Raw genomic sequence first — 16,847 nt, 5'->3', positions numbered from 1 at the left:
AAAGGACCCTTGAGGCAAAAGGGTTGCCAGGAGAACCATACAGCCTTTGCCCTCAGGATTTCTGACACTAGTCATGTTGGTGACAAGAATATTCAGAGCTCTTAGTATTATTCACAATTACCCACTGCTCTGCTCCCACTTCTTACTACTCTCTGTCTTCATTCACAGCTCCTGCCAAATGCATCTTCTTTTTTTTCCAGCTATTACATCTCATTTCTTCTGATTCTGCCCCAGATATTTTTTTAAAGCTCTCTTCAAAGGAACTGTTTTCCCCTCAAAAATTGCTCCTCAAAAGACCTGAGTGTGTCACCTGGCTGTCTGGCACAAGGCAGCACCATCTTGTCTTCATACTTAAATCTTGTTTCAGACACCCTGAAATCAAGTTTAAGAGCTCATTCTCTATGGTCATGAAACTTTACAAAATGCTACATAAAACTGAATTTAGGTGGTGCAACCACTTTATTTTAAGTACAATATATTTTTAGCTAAAGGGGGTTTTCAGAGGAAAACCATATCTTTATAAAAAAGAGGAAATGTTTGTAGGATATCATGCTTGTCAAAAGCAATTCAATAATACATACAGCCCTTAAAGAAATGTTCAAATGTAATTTGGATATGGTTTGGGTATCTGAATAGATATAATTTTGACCAAGGTTTCTTGTGTATGAAATATAGTCTAAAACATATTACTCTTGAAAATAGCTGAAGTTATTCAAATGCTTTTGGCAAAAATAATATAAATGGAACCACTTTAAAATGAAGCCAGAGCTGCCATTCTAGAGGAACTGTCTTGAATGTATTATGCCTCAAATTTTTAGATGTTAAAAGAGGGTAAAATAATTTTGGGACCAGGACTAAAGCAACATTGTGCCCTGAAGAACTATTTGCAAAGATAACAAGAAAGAAGATATTACAGCTACTGGATTTATGACTACCAGACTGAAAATTGTAATCATTATTTAGAATGAACTTCACTGTGTTACGTTATCTGCACCAATAAACTGCCTTCCTTTTATTGATGTAATTGTCCCCTCCCCTTTTTTTTTTCCCTTATAAATACCCATTGCATTTGTTTCCTAATTGGTACTCTATTTGGACTTCTGCCTGAATCAGTGCTTCCTGACTGAATTATTGATCTCAGATAAACACTTGCTGCCACTCACTTTGAAAGGCCTTTTATTTCTAGGTTAGCACTTTGATTTAAAATTGCTTCCACCAGCCATGTAATCCCATGTAATTCCAAATGACTTTACAAACTACAGAGTACAGAATTACTGTGTTAAAAGGAGACTTCAATCATCTCACATAAGCCAGAAAGATTTCCTTTACATTTTATATAAAAAGATGTATTGATTGTTTGGTCCAAGAACCTCACTTCAGACACTTGTCATTTAAATGAGAGGATTTAAGAGAATACAGTGACATTTCTGGAAAACTTCTCCAGGGTTGATATCAAATGAGGACATGATTTGTTGTCAATCTATTTCCATGGCACACATTGCTCATTCCTATGAGATATGTGATTTTAAATTCATTTACACCATCAAGTCTATCCAAAGCAAAATTATTAGTCTTGTCTATTACTGCATAACCAACTATCTCAAACTTAGTGGCATAAAACAACAGCCATTAGATTCTGTTTATGGATTCTGTGGATTAAGAACTTAGAAAGGACATAGTACAGATGGCTTGTCTCTGGTCTGTGATGTCTGCAGCCTCAGCTGGGGAGACTGAACAGCCAGGCTGGAGATTCACTTCTAAGATGCTGTCTTCATTCACATGGCTGGCATCTGGGCTGGGCTGCTCACAGCTGGGCTCACTAGGGCTGTTGACCAGGGCATCTATATATAGCCTCTTTATATGGCGTGGGCTTCTCACGGCATGGCTGACATGTTCCAAGAGCAAGCATTCTGAGAACAAGGGTTCCAAGAGAATCAGATGGAAGCTTTCTGGTCTTTTATGACTTAGTCTTGAAAGTTATATAGCGTCACTTCTGTCATACTGTTAAAAGCACCCATAAGACCACACAGATTTAGGGGGAGGAGTCAATGAGGGGCTAATCAATGGATATGTGCCCATTTTTAAAACCCAATACCATTATGGTTTTGGCAAAGTGGAAAAAATATGAGTTGGGCTTTGAATCCTGATTCCTCCATTTCTTAGGTGATCTTAGGCATGTTAGTTGACTTTTTCTTTTGTGGTACAAACACAGATAGTGGTCAATCATAAGGTTGGTATGCATAGGCACAGATTTGTGTTCATAAGCAATTGGCTAATTCCAATACTCTCCTTTTTTAATTATCTACCTTCACCTTCTTTCTCAAGCAGGAGCCACCTCAATCTCCATCCCATAATTCCATCAAAATGTGCTCTCAAAGCCAGTGTTCAGAAGATGGAATCTTCCAGGTGCCCCTTAATGGCAAAGAAGGAAATGGTGGAATGCACTTTACAGTGGCCACCTACACTACCATGCCCAAATGCTCATCCCTCTCTTCTGATTCAGTTAGATTTCTAAACTTCCCTCTGATGAGATCTGTAGGAATCATTGACAGACATTCTCTGAGCCTCCAGGAATTTCCGTTTTCTCTAAAAAGTGAAATGGAATCCCATATCAGGAGTTCACAGGATTTTTCTGAAGTACGTGTTTCTGTTCTTTCTATTTTCTGTGCCCGCCTGGTGTCAAATCAGTTGAAGTAAGGGCATCCTGAGATTGTAGAGGGCACTTTCAGCCTGGCTCCTCTTTCTGCCTAAATTCTTTAAGCGCATTACTCAAATCTGTTCCAGCTGCCAGAGCAGGTTCATTTATTGCTGCAGTAAAAGGACACATAGACTATTATAAATGTGAGGGGTGGTGAGGAGGACAATATTATATTTAATTGTGACAAAAGAATGCCATACGGAGTTATTACTTTATTTGTTGTCATTGTTGCAATTTTTTAGCCACCTCACTGGCCTCCCTCCTGTCACTTCCAGTCTCCCCAGGCTCATCTCCACATAAGAGTCAGAGATCCTTCTAGAAGCATTTCAGACCAAGCCACTGCCCTACTCAAAACCTGCTGATGGCTTCCTAATGCACTTGGTATAAAATATGAAGTCCCTGCAATGGCTTACAAGGGCATCCGTCATTAGCTGTAAGTATTTCTCAGACCTCACTTCCTGCTTTGCCTCTGAGCTAGCCAGGCCCTTGCCACCTGTGCAGTTGCTCAAGACCTGAGCTTAGAAGGGTCTCACTTGGTTCAGTACTCTGCTGCTGCCATTGTGAAGATTTTAATAATGTTTGAACGAGGGACCCTGCATTTTCATTTTATTTGCATTTTGCATTAGGCCCTGCAAATCATACGGCAGGCTCTTCCTCTGGTGCTCGGCACACAGACACTGCTGCCTCAGGTGTTGGGCACTGCTGCTGCTTCTCTCTTCCCTGAAAGCTCACCTGTGACAAGATCACTCAATGGCTTCTCCCCTTCACTTAGGCCCATACCAGAGAAACTGTCTGTGACCATCATGTCCATGGTATTGCCCCCTCCCCATACATTGAAGCATTCCTTCAAAATACCTGTCTCTGCAGGGTTAGAATTTATTTATTTATTTATTTATTTATAAATATGTTTTATTGATTACACTGTTACGGTTGTCCCAATTTCTTTTCCCTCTGCTCCCCTCCACTCAGTGGCCCCCCCTCCCTCCAGTTGTCCCCTCCTTTTAGTCCATGTCCATTGGTTGTGCATATAGTTCTTCTCAACATCTTCCTGTCTACTCCACTCCCTCCTACTATGCTTCTTAATTCCTGTATCAACTCCCTCCCTTTCCCCCTTCCCCCTCCCTGCTTACCTCCCCCCAATATGTTCCCCATACCTATAGTTCTTTTTCCACTCTCGTTGCCTACTTAGTTTGCCTTTGTTTCAATTCCATAGCTTCCGTGGTTGGTTCTTGTGATGCAGTTTTTATCTTAATGTTCATAGTTTTGATCCTCCTTCTTCTAAACCAGTCCCTTTAACATCTCATATAATAGTGGTTTGGATCTGATGAACTCCTTCAGTTTTGCTTTGTCCTGGGAGCACTTCCTCTGCCCTTCTATTCTGAATGACAGTTTCACTGGATAGAGTATTTGTGGCTGTAGGTTTTTGCTTTTCATTCCTTTGAATATTTCTTGCCAGTCCCTTCTTGCCTGCAGGGTCTCCTTTGAGAAATCAGCTGATAGTCTAATTGGGACCCCTTTGTACATGATTCTTTTCTTCTCTCTTGCTGCTTTTAAGATTCTCTCTTTATCTTTAACTTTTGACAATTTGATTATAATGTGTCTTGGAGTGGTTCTCCCTGGGTCCAATTTTTCTGGAACTCTCTGTGCTTCCTGGACCTGTAAGTCTATTTCCTTCCCCAAGTTTGGGAAGTTCTGCTTCATTATTTTTTCACATAATTTTTCAATTTCTAGTTCTTCTTCTTCGCCCTCTGACAATCCTATTATTCGAACGTTCATTTGCTTATAGCTGTCCCAGAGGTTCCTGATCCTCTCCTCACTTTTCTTACTTTTTGTTTCCTCTTTCTGCACTGGTTGACTGTTTCTTCCTTATGTTCCGATTTGTTGATTTGATCTCTGGATTTTATTTCCTCATCACTTGTCTCGTATGTTTTCATTTGTTTCAGCAGGACTAGCTTTCATTCCTTCCCTGTCTTGTTCCAAATCTTTTGTTAATTCTGTAAGCCATCTTATGACTATAGCTCTGAACTGAGCCTCAGAAAAATTTCCTATTTGTTCGTCTGTCAGGTCCCACCTCTGCTGCCTGGTGAGCTGTGTCACCAGGATTTCAATCGTTATCTGCTTCATTCTGACAGTCTTGTGTTTAGCTTTGCTTCCTGGGCAGGCTATAGGGGGCAGAGCCCCATGCACTCATCACTATCCGGGACTGGGGGCGATCTGCAACCTTTTTCCCCTGCACTGTGGTGCTTTGTGTGGGGCGGGGTTCCAAGATGGAGTCCTGTCATTACTCTCTAGTGAGAGACCAGGATCGGTCCCCCCACCCTCTGGGCCTCACCATCCAAGGCAATCGGAGGGCTGCCTTTTCCAGCTTTGGAATCACGAGCTGCGGGGTCTCGACTGCAGCTGGGATTGCTCCCCTGGAATTTCTTGCAGTCCCGCTGCTAACCCCACGGCTACCACAGACAGGACAGCGGTTTCTCGCCCCTCCTACCCGTCCAGACAAGCACCACTGGTTTATAACTTCATACGTTGGGCTTCCATGTAGTTTTATTTTAGGATATATTTACTTAGATGCCATTGTTTCTTGTTTTCACCATAGAAGTTCCTTCAGGGCAGGGATATGACAGTTTCTTGGTTTGGCTATTTCTTTGTCCCTAGAGCCTGACCTGCTTCCTGGCAAATAGGTATTTCTCAGAACATTTTTGTTGAGTTAGCTTGTTCCTGGTAATACTATGAACGGTGTCCATGTTTCCAGCAGCACATTTTAATGTTATGAACTTGGTTATAAGAAAAGTTCAGGGGACACCTTTGGAAATACTTTGTTTTGCTTTAATGGTGGTCACCTAGCTTTTATCAGACTGCCATGAATACTGGTTCATCTTAATGTCTCTGCCTTTTTTCCCTCCTCACTGGTTTTCAATGACTGTAGTTCACTGTTTCCAACATTCAAGGTATGGAAAGGTTAATATTAACTTTCTAACTTCAAAAGAAGAAATAATTCATGGGAAGTGATAATTCCCTGAATTGGACAATCTCAACTGGAGAAGATGACAGCAGCCATGTGTCCTGATGTGACCCACACAGCAGCAGGAACAGCAGAGCCAGAAGGTATCTTTTGAGATCAGCTAGCTCAAACTCATAACATTTTGTGTTCTTTCATGGTGGGAAGGATGTTCCAGGTTAGATTCAGAGAGAGGAGGGTGGGGGAAGAGACCATAAAAGTTTACTTATTCTGGCTCCTGAAAAGGGAATTAATTTCTTGAGATTACAAAACTGTTTAGCTGTAGGCCAAGTGCAAAAATTCACATTTTTTGACTTTCTCTTTGAGATTAAATGCCCTCCAATTAAAGAAATAATCACTGACATCTACATTTCCAATATAGCTTGGTATTATTACCATTCTTGATGTTCGTTTTAAATGAATTTTTCTATCATTGCTCATTTCATGATCTTTTAATCAAAAACTGTGCTCTCTCTGCATTGTGGACACTAGTGGACACTAGTGGTCACTAGAGGCCCTGAATGCCAAAAAGGCAGTAAGCAGGTGGCAGGCGCTAGGCCACCATGCTGCCCCCAGTGGCTTTCAGCAAGGTAAGAGGAAGCCAACATGTCCCAGCAAAGGGGCATCTTGTCTGAGTCCTGGAAATATCACTTCTTTTGATGTCTAGTTCTTCTTGCACCTTGGGTGAACAGAAATGGATTAATTATAACCTTAGGTTCTTGACCTAAGATTAAGATTACTTTCACCATTGGTCCATGCATGCCCCTCTGTGGTTTATATGTAGGTTTGTTTGTTTTCAATAGATTTATCAATGCCTATGAACCACTCAATTCAGAAACTAGAACGCTGACATCACAGTAGCCATAGAGGTGCTTCCCAAACCCTAAATCTGGGGTCACCACTGTCCTGAACCTTGTGTTGCTTAGTTACTTCGCTTCTAAACAAATGTCTTTTTTGAAATCTATGCCATTCCTATATATGTTCTCCAAAAGCATATTTAGTTTGGGTTGTTCTTAGCTGTGTGTAAAGGTATTGTGTTGTAGGTAACCATTCGGTACTGCTCAGAAAGGGGACCCGACCGCATGCCAGGACCAAATCCTTCTGCATCATGTGGGGAGGAGCAAGACCACAACCAGGAGTTGACTTTGGCTGGGAAATGACCCACCAATGTGGAGAGGTCCCCTGGCCACTGCTCCCTCTGCAGAGGGGAGCTGATAGCTCCAGAACACATGAGCCTCTTTCTGGGTTTGCTTCTCTTCTGAGCCCACCTATGCTCTGGCCAGGGCTCCCAGCCACCCACTTTGCAATGCTGTTCACTCTCCCACCTGTACAAACAGGGGTTTTCCTGTCACCACGTAGCCGGAGCACTGCAATGCTGCAGGCTGGAGCTTCACTGTTTAAGTTTCCTAATGAGAACAATCCAAGGCCTGGAAAACAGCTGTGATCCCAGGGGCCATGACACAGCATAATTCAATTGTGCCTTTATGATTTCTGTCTTGTCCTTCACAATTTCCCACAAACCTGAAACATGTTTCTCTACTCACTTTCCATCTCATGGTGATCACAAGACTTGGCTCTCAGGGAATTTCTTACAGCACCAAATAGGTTTTACTTTGCAGATCCCAAGTGGAAATCAGAAGGTATTAAGTTACTCACAAAATCATGGTACAACATAAGGACACTAAGGTTGCAAGAAGAACCCAATCCTAAGTAGAGTCATCTTCCTTGTCCTCTATCACTGCTATAATCAATCATTATTAAAAACAAGATGCTGATGTGTAATAGTAGAAAGAACATGGACTTTGACATTAGAAAAAAAATGAGTGCAAATCCCACCTGTGTCATTTCCTCATTATGTAACCTTGGGCCTCTCAGAGTTAATTTTCTAATCTGTAAGGTGGAGTCAGATACCTATTCCACAGAGCGCTGTGAAAGTTGCCTGAAATAAGGGGTGAAATAGTGAGGCTCACACAACCTGGAATGTAGGTTACAGACTAGGTACCTAATAACTGGTAGCTTTAGGCTGGGCTCTCACTTTCTCACTCTCAGTCTGCCTCAGCCCCTCACTGCCAAGCCTCATCCCCTCTCCACTCTGATCTGTCACACATCATGGTCAGATGAGTCATCCCAAAGCAGTAGTCATGCATATCATATTTCTTCCCCTGCTGAACCAACCCCACACCCCCAACAACAATAGAAACCTTCTGTGGTTTCCCAATGCCTTCAAGATGTCCAAATCCCTTAAGTTGGCATTTTAGTTCAACCACAATTTAGAATCAATATACCCCTTCACAGTGGTCTTCATTATTCCTATACCTGAATCCTGTGCCTAGTCAAACTTGTTCTCTAAATATGCCAGACACATGTCAGGTCCATCACCACCTATGCTCCCCACATTTGTGCTGCCTCCTTGCATAGCTGCTTACCTCCTCTTTTTAACTGGTAAGCATTCTACCCTTTCTATTTGTGGCATGAGTCAACTCCCTACCTCTCTAACCTCACCTCCATTGACCACTTAATGTTTCTCACATGCTTTGTCATTAGTCATTTGTATATGTAGCAACCAGCACCTGAAACAGGTTCTATAGATGTTCATAAATGTGTGGTGCTGAATGGAAATACAAAAGCACAAATTTCAAAAAGCATTTAAGGACTTCTGGCCAAGATGGAGATGTAGGTAGACACACTGCATCTTCCTCACAAATAAGAAGAAATTTACAACCACTTCAAAAATTAAAAAAAAGACACAGAAAACCCAGAAAATCAAAATTACACAGAAGTTCAACAAACAATGAAATGAAGAAGAAATATTCAGCCAGGAAGGTAGAAAGGGCAGAGCTGGAGCTGGGATGGAGAGAATGAGGTGTGATGCTGTGGCTGCGGCTACATGGACAGCTCTTGGTGGAGGCAGCTGGTAATTTGGGGCTAGTGGCCTCAGGGCTGGTGGCAGTGGCAGCAGCACAGGGACTGTAGCTGCAACAAAAAGCTCAGTCATACATTTTAAACCTGGGAAGTGATCCCAGCCCCAGACCAGACTGTGCAGCTTGTGGTTCCAGCACCAGGGAAAATAGAGCCACGTTGCTTCTGACTGTGAAAACCAGGGGAGATTGGGGTGGAGGAAGAAAACAACCAGTCTCAAAGGGGTGAATTGGGGCAAGCGGCACTGTTCCCTCTCAGGTCCCTCCCCACATACAGCACCAAAGGTGGTGAAACTGGTCACCAGCACTGACAAATACCTAAGGCTCTGCCCTTTACAACCTAACAGGTGTGACAGCTCTACCTAAGACACAGGCAAACACAGAAAGCTGTCAAGATGAGGAGACAGAGAAGTACAGCCCAAAAGAGGAGGGCAGATCAAGGTTCCAGTGGGAGAACTAAGAGACAAGGAGATAGCGAACCTAACAAATGAGAAGATAACCAATTTAATAGATGCACAGTCCAAAGTACTGATGATAAAGATGCTCACAGGCTTGACAGAAAAGATTAAGCATAACAGGGGAGAAATGAAGGCTATACTAAGTAAAATGAAGGAAAATCTACACAAATATAGTGCTGAAGGAAAGGAAACCAGGGTTCAAAATAATGAATTGGAACATAAGGAAGAAATAAATAATCAACCAGTATAGAAGGAGGAAACAAGAATTTTAAAAATGAGGAGAGGCTTAGAAACCTCTGGGATACCTTTGAATGTGGCAACATTCAAATCATATGGATGCCAGAAGGAGAAGAGGAAGAGCAAGAAATTGAAAAATTATATGAAAAAATAATGAAGGAAAACTTCCCTAATTTGGGGAAGGAAATGGATATACAAGTCCAGGAACCACAGAGAGTTCCAGACAAACTATACCCAGGGAGGACCACACCAAGACACATCATAATTAAAATTCTAAATGTTAAGAATAAAGAAAGAATCTTAAAAGCAGAAGAGAAAAGAAGAGGATTACCTACAAAGGGATACCGATAAGATTATCAGCTGATTTCTCAAAAAAAACTTTGCAGGCAAGAAGGAATTTGCAGGAAATATTCAAAGTGATGAGAAGCAAGAACCTACAACCAAGGTTACTCTATCCCTCAAAACTATAATTTAGAATTAAAGGGCAGATAAAGTGCTTCCCAGGCAAGGTAAAGCTGAAGGAGTTCATCATCACTAAGCCATTATTATATGAAATGTGAAAGGGACTTATTTAAGAAAAAGATAAAAACTATGAACAATAAAATGACAACAAAATCACAACTATCAACAAGATAATCTAAAACATAAAAGCAAAAACAAACTAAGCAGACAACCAGAATGGGAACAGAATCATAGGTATGGGGAGCATGGGGAGGAGTGTCAGCTGGAGTGGGAAGAGGAGAGAAGCAGGGAAATGGTTCAGTAATTAAGCATAGTAGGAGGGTGCAAAATAGACAGGGGGATGTTGAGAATAATACAGGAAAGGGTAAAATCAAGAGCTCATATGCACGACCCATGGACATGAACTAAGGAGGGTGGGACTGCTGGAGGGAGGGGGTTGCTGGGCAGAGAGGAGTAAAGGGAAAAGAAATTGGGACAACTGTGACAGCATAATCAATAAAACATACAAAAAATAAATAAAATAAAAATAATAGTAATTTTAAAAAGCATTTTCATTTAGAAATGCCCTCATAGACAACTGGAATTTAACTCATAAGAATTTCCTTCCCCAAATTTTGAAATATCAATAGCCAGATAGAAATGATCAAGCACGGAGTTTATGTATTGCTCATGTGTGTGTGTGTGTGTGTGTGTGTGTGTGTGTGTGTGTTGTTAGGGAGCTACATTGAGTGCTTTAATTTCACTTCAGCCCCTAGTGGGAATACTTATCTTCACTCTCCCTTACTTGGCTACTCTCAGCTGATAATCTTTCATCAGATCACATTGTTTGTTAAAACATCCAAAATCACAGTAATACAGGAAAAATAACTGAAAAGAGAATGAGCCTGACAATTGTTGAACAGCTTTTGCCTTTTTAGTTTTTTCCTAGTCTCCCTGCGTGGTTTAATCTTGTAATAAAATATGCCAAGGTGAGTTGTCTTTCCAGAATTCCCTGGCACTGGGGAAGGGGGCTCTGGCTGTGTTGGCAGTAGAAGGACATTGAGGAAGGGGGCTCTGCTTAAGCTCTAAACTTGGTTGTTTAGATTCCAGGCATTCTCAGTTAGAGTTATGCTTAACTTGGACAAAGACCAAAAGATTATGCATTAGTACCATACCCCAAATATTTGGGGATTCTGTCAAATTGAAGTTGGCTAGTATTCATGTGCAATGGTGCAGCTTGGGCAATTTTGAATTGGAGCAATTAAATAATAATACCTTAAGTTAACAGTGTTTTAGGAGACTGCTAATTGACATCCATTTTTTCTGCCTAATGTAGGAAGTTTTCTGAACTCAAAGGAGGAAGATATTCATCTAGTTTGGAGTTATCCAATTTCTTCATTGTGTAGAAGGATGCTAATATTCTTAGGAGAGAGCATCCACTAAGAACACTTGCACATGAAACCCTCTGAAGGAGACATGCTATGTCACATAGCCATAGCAGCCCTTGGGTCCATTGAAGGGACTGACTTGCATAGAAATCCAAAGTTATAGTACTGGTACTGATGTTCAGTTAAAGATGGCAGATCAAACACATGCATTGGGCTTAGTGAGCAACACTCTAAAAGCTCTGGGTATATTTCTTCAAAGAGATGAAACTGATTGCTTTACAATTGTGTTTGGTCAAATTGAGAGGAAATCATACAACTGGGGGCATGTTTGGGTTTGAATAAATATAAGTGAATGGAAATCTACAAAAATGAAAAAAGAATATCTCAATATTATCTCCAGGGAAAAACAAAATATTTTTCAAGAAAAGAAAAGCTTCCACAATGCATTGCAGAGGTCAGATTTATACACTGCATCATCATAATTATATAAACACTAAATATCTATCAACTTGAAATAGAAACAACTGTTTTGAAGAATGAAGAGGTGGGTAGCAAGTGTTCAGGGGTATGGCGAGGATGACAGAGAAGGAGAAAGAGTGGCATATACAATTTCCAAATTGGAAACTCAATAGACAATGCCTAAATATGAGGTATCAAGGAGAAGTCCATTACTTAAACAGATAATGATTGCTTCTGGCAAAAAGAAAAGAGAATGGGGAAGATTGTCTTTTTCTTTCTTTCTTTCTTCTTTCTTTCTTTCTTTCTTTCTTTCTTTCTTTCTTTCTTTCTTTCTTTCTTTCTTTCTTTCTTTCTTTCTTTCTTTCTTTCTTTCTTTCTTTCTTTCTTTCTTTCTTTCTTTCTTTCTTTCTTTCTTTCTTTCTTTCTTTCTTTCGATATATAGATGAAAGTACAAGCTAAGGTGCTTTAACAAATGACCCCAAAATACCGCGGTTTAAATGAGATTGGTAAGCGTGTATATTTCTCTTCTCTGATATGGTCCAGAGAGAAGAAATCTGGGTTGAAAAGTCGACTTTATGACCATGAAAATGTGGCTTCCATATCTGGGACCAAGGCAGCCATTCTAGTTCTTGTAATCCCTGCCAATGGGAAGGGGAAATGGGTCTAGGGAGCACATGCATGTAACTTGGCAGAACATGCTCCAGAAGCGGCACACATCCATTGGGCAGAGTGTGGGAACATGGCCTTACTAAGCTGCAAGGGAGGCTGGGAAATACACTGATTATCTGTTGGCCGTGTGCTAAGCTAAAATTCAGAAGTCCTATTATTAAAGAAGGCAAGAACTGATGCTGGTGTGCAACCAGCATTTTCTGTCAAATACACTTTGTAGAATTATTTTATTCTTTCAACTAGATGCATGCGTAACTTCAATACAAATAAAAAATAATTTAAGATGTAGTGCTTAAAGATGACTTTTTGAACAATTGAACAAGTGATCAAAACTTAGAAGCAAGGGTCCTAACTCAGAATGCAGGTACCCCCAGAGTAGCTAGTGCAGATCATATGGAGCCTGTTTGGAGCTGCAACATTAGGTCCCTCTATTTCAGAATGCTTACAGCTCCTTTTCTCATCTGGGTATGCTACATGTGCTGCAAGAATGCATGTGCACCCTTGCAAACCTGTGGTTTTTAGAGTAAATTATTCCAAAAAAACAAGACTCTGAGATGGAAAATAAAGTATTGGAGGTTTGTTGGGAACCTGTGGGCAAAGGAATGGGGTGGAGAGAAAAGTTGGGAGTTCTGTAGCTGAGATGGACCGTCAGAGGTGCCCAGGGGGCCATACCTTTATACCCCAGTATTTCTCAGTATTTACATGTAAATTGCACCCAAAACTAGCAACCTTGGGGTGTAACCTTGGATGAAGTAGCTGGCTTCACTGGGGCAATTCCCAGAGGAGGCTAAGTGAGGTGCCCCTCCAGCAGAACTCCTAGTCCTTCGTTCCTGAAGGAGGATCCGAGCACTATGTCCCAGCATCTACTACATAGGGATACAGGCAGCCTGCTCTGGGTCTCTCTTTATTCAATCGTTCAAATTTGGATTTGGATTCTAACAATGGTGGCTCTTGTATTTCTCTATAGGAGAAATTTAATGGCAGCAATCTCATTAGGATTATAGAGGGGTTAGGAGGTGTGTAGGAATTTGTATGGAAATTGCATGAACATAGCAAGCATGCTGTTTGACTTAGGATATATTTTTACTAGAAGTAGCTTTTTTTTATTTTTTACATTTTAAGTATATTTTATTGATTATGTTGTCACAGTAGTTCCAATTATTTTCCCCTTTTCTCCCCTCTGCCTAGTACCCCACTTCCCTCCAGCAATCCCACCTCCCTTAGTTCATGTCCATGGGTCGTGCATATAAGTTCTTTGGCTTCACCCTTTCCTATATTATTCTTAACATCCTCCTGTCTGTTTTGTACCAACCGATTATGCTTCTTAGTCTCTGCACCATTTCCCCATTTCTCCCCCTCGCCCCTCCCAGCTGATAGCCCTCAAAATGATCCCCATGTTTATAATTCTGTTCCTATTCTGGTTTTCTTAGTTGGATTTTATTTTTATTTTTTAGATTCAGTTGTTGATAATTGTGGGTTTGTTGTTATTTTAGTGTCCATAGTTTTGAATTTCTTTTTCTTAAGTAAGTCCCTTTGACATTTCATATAATAATGGCTTGGTGATGATGAGCTCCTTTAGCTTTACCTTGTCTAGGAAGCACTTCATCGGCCCTTCCATTCTAAATGATAGCCTTGCTGGATAGAGTAATCCTGGTTGCAGGTCCTTTCATCACATTGAATTCTGCCTCCCAGTCTGTTCCTGCCTGCAAAGTGTCCTCTGAGAAATCAGCTGACAGTCCTATAGGCACCCCCCTGTAGGCAACTCTCCACCTTGCTGCCCCCAGGACTCTGTCTTTATCTTTCACCTTTGGCATCTCAATCATGATGCGTCCTGGTGTGGTCCGCTCTGGGTCCAGCTTGCCTGGACCCTCTGTGCTTCCCGGATCTGTATGTCCATCTCCTTCACAAAATTTGGGAAATTTTCCTCATTTTTTTCAATTCTTGCTTTCTCATTCTGCAGTGGTTGATTGTGTTTTTCTTCCTTATATTCCAAATCATTGATTTGAACCTCAGTTTCCTTCCCTTCACCATTGGTTTTGTGTGGATTTTTCTTCATTTCACTTAGCACAGCCTTCACTTCTTCTCTTATGTGTTTGCTGTACTGAAGCATATCTGTCAAGCCTGTGAACATCTTTATCACCAGTGTTTTGAATTCTGCGTTTGTTAGGTTGGCTATCTCCTTGTCACTTAGTTCTCCCATTGAAACCTTGACCTGTTCTCTATTTGGGGGCATACTTCTCTGTCACCTCATTCTGACAGGCTCCTGTGTTTATTTGGCTCTGTGTCTTAGATAGAGCTGTCACACCTGTTACGTTGTAAGGGGCTGAGCCCTAGGGATACGTCAGTACAAGGTGACCTGTTTCACCACGTTGTGTCGCTGTATGTGGGGGAGGGGTCTGAGAGGGAACAGTGCCACCTGCCCAGCACTCACCCATTTTCCATGAACCTCTCCCATCTCTACACCAGACTGTTGCCCCTCTAGCTGCTGCCCTGTCTGTCATTCCCACAGTGGGTGGGTCTGTGGACATTCTAGGACTGTGGGGCCCTTTAAACAAGCGGACTCTGCTGAGAGACCAGCAGTTTCTTTCTCTGCCCCAACCCCCACTGGTTTGCACAGTCAGAACAATGAGGCTTTATTTTCCCCAGTGCTGGGACCGTGAGCTGTGGGTTCCAATGAGGAGCTGGGAATGCTCCCCAGGTGTCTCTCCTGACTTTTTAAAACATGTGACTGAGCTTTCTGCTGGCTGCCACTGCCGCTGCTGCTACCACCACCACACTGCATCCTCTCTGCCCCAGCTCCGCCCCTCCTACCTGTCTGGATGAGTATTTCTTCTTTATATCTTTGTTTGCTGGACTTCCATGCAGTTTGATTTTTTGTAACTTCTGGTTGTTTCTAGTTTTGAGGTAGTTGTATTCCTTCTTAGTTTTGGAGGGAGATGCAGCATGTCTGTCTATGCCTCCATCTTGGCTGGAAGTCTGGAAGTAGCTTTAGTGTAGATGTTGGGGATGAAAGGGAGCAGGACCTAAAGATCTAGGCAAACCAGATAACTATGTTTACACTTTACTGTCATCTATGCCTTAGGGTGATTAGATAGCACAAAAAGCAAACAAACAAATAAAAAAGAACTTTAATCAGGAATTTAGGCTACAGAAGGAAGGAAGGCAAAGGCTTCAAATGGTCCTCTCTCCATCGCTCCAGAGGGTTTATTAGTATTGTAGGGAGTAAGTTTTCACTAGAGAAATGAGTGACATTAAGGCATAAGGGTGTTTGGCTAAGATTTCCACTGGCACCTCCTCGCTTGGTCTGGCAAACCCAGCAGCCCAACCCCTTTGGAATGATGCACTTGAAATAGGATTCTGATCTGTGGTCCCCACCTGATGGAGGGTAGCTTCTGTCATGTCTGTCACCTGATCCCTTATGTCAAAATTTTGTTGTGACCACATCAAAATGAATATTTCCTGCAAAGGGCTTGTCAGCATACTGAAAAGGATAAGAGAATGTGGGAAAGAGGTTGAATGACTATTTTTATGCTTACCTGGTAACCAATGTTTGTGTGCATGTGGCAGAATTTGATCTAAGACTTCCTTTCATTTAAACATAGTGCTGGTGATGAGGTTGTAGGGGAAAGGAACAGAGACCTCTAACAACCAGACTACCAATGCTTTTTAAAAGAATCTCACAGTTGTCAATAGCTCAATTAGCTTAAAGGTTAAGAAAGTGATTAATGCCTTATCTTATTGATGTCTAAATATTCTAACAATTCACCTGAAAAGTGATAATACCTGGTTTACTGCTATAACTGATCATAGAAATAAATTACCCTGCCATAGAAAGTCAGTGCATGATATATGACTATGATAACAAAACAAACTAAACTTGATTATTCTAGATAATTAATTTCATTTACATGGTCTCTGCTACTGGACTTGGCCTTAGGCAGGCTCCGTACATGATTCAGGCTCTAGAATGAAGTCTTTCATGTGCCTGTGGCATGCCGGGGAAGATGCTTGGGTTTCACTCTTAGGTTTGAAAATTAAGAGGATTCTAATGGAAAACATAACAGAAAAATAAATCCAAAGTCTGAGTTTATTTGATAGGGTTTGAAAAAGAGGCAGCTTGAGCAATGCAGTTAAACAAAGCATACCATTTAAATGCTGAATACAAGAGGATTAAGAGGAGACAGAAGATAAAAACTGAGGTCAGTATGATAGGAATCTGCAATTCCTGGAGTTAGATGAGGTTTCCCATTGCTTCTCACACAAACCCTCCACTCTGGCAAGGCATTCCTGCCTCTACCTACCCCAAGGGCTTGCAGGCACATCTACATCTTACTCATGAATCTTTGATTGACCTTCCAATTGCTCACAAACCCTCACCACCCTTCAACGATTCCTTCCTTGGTGTATAAAGATGCTTCCTCCAACTCTGTGGCCAATGTTGATTTTTTTTTGTTGAAACCCCCTTAACTTTGCCACTTATATGTTAAATGCTTTTTCTTCTTGAGAGATCCTAAGTCCCATGAAAATTTTCTGGGCAGAAGCTTGCAGCCTTTACCTCATCTGTTCAAGGTATCTCCACAG

This window comes from Furipterus horrens, unplaced genomic scaffold (assembly GCF_987537825.1).
Source record: "Furipterus horrens unplaced genomic scaffold, mFurHor1.1.pri manual_scaffold_4, whole genome shotgun sequence".
NCBI classification, from domain to species: Eukaryota; Metazoa; Chordata; class Mammalia; order Chiroptera; family Furipteridae; genus Furipterus; species Furipterus horrens.
Note: the sequence above shows the minus strand (reverse complement) of the source record.